Source organism: Panthera onca, chromosome C1 (genome assembly GCF_046562875.1).
Source record: "Panthera onca isolate mPanOnc1 chromosome C1, mPanOnc1 haplotype 2, whole genome shotgun sequence".
NCBI classification, from domain to species: domain Eukaryota; kingdom Metazoa; phylum Chordata; class Mammalia; order Carnivora; family Felidae; genus Panthera; species Panthera onca.
The window spans coordinates 80,482,244-80,486,610 of record NC_138346.1 but is presented as its reverse complement, the minus strand read 5'-3'; the positions used below and the strand labels follow the sequence as shown (position 1 = coordinate 80,486,610).

General features: G+C 38.3%; 1 non-coding gene across 1 annotated transcript; it reads left to right on the top strand.

Annotated features, from left to right (window-relative positions):
* Nucleotides 1-799: 799 nt before the first annotated feature.
* LOC132674047 (U6 spliceosomal RNA) lies at nucleotides 800-904 on the top strand. Its single transcript, XR_009608368.1, has one exon. It is a non-coding gene; the product is annotated as a U6 spliceosomal RNA (small nuclear RNA).
* Nucleotides 905-4,367: the final 3,463 nt, after the last annotated feature.

Genomic DNA, 4,367 nt, shown 5'->3' with positions numbered 1-4,367 from the left:
AACAGAAATTAATAGTGACAACTCTGTCTCTGTACACAACCCTACCAACACATAATGCTAAGAAAAGCCAAGGTCACTAACTGAATACTTTCGAGAATTCCTCTCCCTATTATCCCATTCAAGGTACACTCCTGGCCTTCTTTGTCTCAGCCATCAGAGTCAACTTCAGTTACCCAAGGTTCACTAAAATCCACAGATAATCCTCCACTTAAATATTTTTTAAAGAATTGCAACCTCTCTTCCCATCTTATCTCCTATAAAAATTTCCAATAAGCAACAGAGATATGAGTTGGTATATCCAGCCCCAAAGACAAAAGACTGGCCAGGAATGTGAGAATGTTAGCAAAGAAATGACCGAAACATTTTGAAATCACATCTATATTTTTAATTGGTAACTTTTCTTTCTTTTTATTTAAACTTTCACATGTGTGAGCCAATTATAATTGCTATTTTTTGGGGAATTTAAGAAGTTATTAATAAATGAAAAGACAACCTAATGTCTGCACAATCTGGATTTAAAAAACATTAATTTGCGGGGGAGGGGCACTTGGGTGGCTCAGTCAGTTGAGTGGCCAACTCTTGACTTGGGCTCAAGTCATGATCCCAGGGTTATGATCAAGCTTCCCCTTGGGCTCCACGCTGGGAGTGGAGCCTACTTGAGATTCACTCTCCCTCTCCTTCTGCCCCTCTCCCTAGCTTGCACTCTCCTCTCTCTTTCTCAAAAAAAAAAAGCATTAATTTAGATTGGTCTTATACAGAAATCGCTCCAGGAAGCATTACCTTCAAACATAAAGTTTGAATGCTCGTTTGGCAGCACGTCTAACTAAAGTTGGAATGACACGGAGAGCATTAGCATGGCTCCTGCACCAGGATGATATGCAAATGCAAAGTTTGATCACTTTTCCAGATGAACACATTCCAGACTTTTTAAACCAACCAGTATTAATCAACAAAATAGAAATTAAGCATATACTATATACAAAACAATATTCCATATTTAAAAATATAAAGTAGTATCTCTATAGTCCTAGATTCTGTAATTGAGTATATACCTATATATGTGATTTCCTTGGGCTCTCAATAAAACAGTGATAATGCTCTTCTACTAATCAAATTACTCATTTTCATGAATGTCTGCTGGAGGTTAGGATTTTAGGTTATATTCTCTTTTTCTATACCCAACGCCTCATATAAGTAGTTGATTCACATGAGGTAATTAATATATGTTTGTTGAATAAATAACCACTCATATAATGTATTTATACCTACACGCATATATCTATGTATAATAGATACATGTATGCAATACATATATATGTATATGTACTATAGATATATAGAAACACACACACATACACACGAGATATTATTTGTTTATGTGAAATTTGGTGTGTATGTAAAATTAGAAGGAAGTAAATGACAAGTGTAATGTAATATTTCCATCATTCCAGTGTTGAGATAATAAAGCCATGCCCAATTTGTCCTGTGATGTTATAGGACAAGTGGTAACTTGCAAAATATGTAGGTGGGAACTGGTTTGGTCAATATTTCAATTGAATTTCTGCAATAATAATGATCTTTCTTGCATTTTTCTGGACACCCTTTTAAAGAGTTTTTCCACGAAGCAGGTTTTGGGACAGCTGCTTTTACATGTGGTCCTGAGAAAACTGTATTGAAAAGAAAGATAACTTCCACCCAAATATCTATTGCTGTATTACACAGAAATGTACAGTAAAACATGTGATATATTATTACCTGAATTATATATTCCAAGGTCCAAAGGCTGAAAAAAGAGGCTTCAATCTATTTTTCCCAGCATGCTTGAAGACAAATGTCCTTTAAAATTTGCACATCATGGGAATGGAATGTGCTCAGGGATCAGCTGAAAGTTTAAAAAACATGAGAACTTTGCAGCTGTGGCTATGGGCTTAGGCTCAGCAGGAGAGGACAGGTCCCCTTCTGGGCCATTCTATAAGTTCCGATGAGTTCCCCAGGGAGTCACAGATAATACTCCTTGTCCTGACAAAGCCACATGCAGATTTTGAGCCAACCTATGCAGGTGTACAGTAATAAGATCTTACATTTGCATAGCACAACAGATTATATTGTGCTATATAATCTTTTGAATTAGGCAGAAAGCTAATTGTCTCTAGGTTATAGACAAGGAAACCAAACTTTGGTGAGGGTTAGGGGTATGAGATAATAGAAAACACATAACTGGTCTCTGTTCCTAGTTTCTGACAGAGCTCCTAAAACCGTTGTAATTTCCTAAGTGATAAGAGCACAGGGACCATCCTTTGTTCTAATGTTTGGTCTTTCCTGACACAGGGCTCCTGGTTCCTGACACAGGGCTCCTAAGTCCCTTGGAATTTCCTTGGTGATAGGGGTCTCTTGTTCTAATGAGGTGACTCCTGGATGGCATTGATCAACAGAAAGACCAAGCCATGATTAGAGGCTTGGAAAAAAAAAAAAAAAAGAGGCTTAGAACTTCCAGCCACACCCCCACATTCTCCAGAGAGGGAAGCGGGGTTGGAAAAGAAGTTCATGATAGATCATGTTTACATGATGAAGCCTTCATAAAAATCCCAAATGTATGTGGTTGGAAGTGAGTCTGCTTCCGGGTTGGTGAACACACGGAGGTGCCGGGAGATGGCATGGAAGTTCTAGGTCTCTTGCTACCGACCTTGCTCTGCATCTCTACCATCATATGTATCTTTTTATCATATACTTTTATAAGAAGCTTATAAATAGTAAGTAAATTGTTTTCTTGAGTTCTGTGAGCCCCTCTAGCAAATTAATCAAATATAAAGAGGGGGTAGTAGGAACCTCTAATTCATAGCTGATCAGTCAGAAGCACAGGTAACAACCTAGACTTGCAATTGGTATTGGAACTGGGGGGAATACTTAACCCCCTTTAACTGGGCCCTTAACATGTGAGATCAGATGTTATCTCCAGAATTGCTTAGTGTGGGAAAAGACCCTGCATAGCTGGCTTCAGAAGTGTTGTGAATGTGGCAGTCATGTGAGAGTAAAGAAGGAACCTGGGAGGGAGACTGGGTTTTTCCTGCTTGAGTGGCTTGCAAGGTCCCACAGCAGAAAGGGGCGAAATTGGAAATAGAACCTATAGATTTGGTCAGATTTCATACAGAGTTCAGAGGATATAAGTGTTTTCCAGTCCTACTATTTTCTGGCTATGTGACTTTCTTCAAGACTCTCAAGCTCTTTGAACTTGAACAGCCTCATCAATAAAACAGAATAAAAATCTCTCACATTGTAACTCTGGGGGTGAAATAATGTGTGAAAAGTTTTGTTGACAGCAAAATATGATTTAAGGTTTATGTCATATTTACTCTTTTACTCCCCTGCAAATGGTAACAGTATAGTTTTCCAGAAGCATCTGTTTAAAAAAAAAAACAAAAAAACAAAAAAAAAACAGGCACAGAATCTGTAATTCTGAAATCCTCAAAACTCTACACCAAAAGTCTTTCTAACTCATATAGCAGCAAAGTCTTACCTGAACTGACAGTCCTATTTACTTTCTTGTTTTACCCTATTTAATACGAATATTCATTTCTTCCACATCAGAAATACCAATATAATTATAAGGTTACAAGTTGCTGCTTCACACCTGTAGACGTCTTCTGCAATAATTGGTATTATTTTTTGTTATTTATTATTTTTATTATTTATGTTATTTTCCTACAACTCAACATCCTATATCCCAATGTACATCTGGCCCTCGAGATTTGGGGAGGATCATGGGGCTTATAATATGGAATGGAGTCACACTGACCCAGCTTAAAGATGACCGGATGACAGGATGCCACAATTCTGGGTGAATTTTGAGTGTCAGGTCAGAGGCTGGGTGGTTCTGAGGTCAGCCAGAGGTTGGGTCTACTCCAGAGGAAACTTAGGACAGCCTCAGAGATGTCACGCATTTCCGGTCCCAAGCTTCAACTTGATTCCTGGTCCTGAAACGAATGAGGCTATTTGAATGACTCTCCTCACAGTAACACAGCCAAGGGCTAGAATCAGAAACCATGGTGGAGAATGGATGAGCAAAGCCATTGGGCAACATTGGATCTGAATCTGGATCCCTACACTACTGCTTACCAGCTCTGCACCTTTGACGGGTTTACCAAGATTTTTAAATATTATCTTCTCATCCTTAAAGTGGAAAATTTAAAATTTGTCTGAGGGTTGTGATAAGTTTTCAATGGCACAGGATATATAGAAGTGCTTTCTGTGGTGACTGATTGATACTAGGTGTCCAGTAAAGGGTTGATTCCACTCTCTTTTCCTTTGTTACCATCTCCATGGTATTTCCACTAACAGAAACCTCTACCGTAAGGTTATTGTGAAGTTTT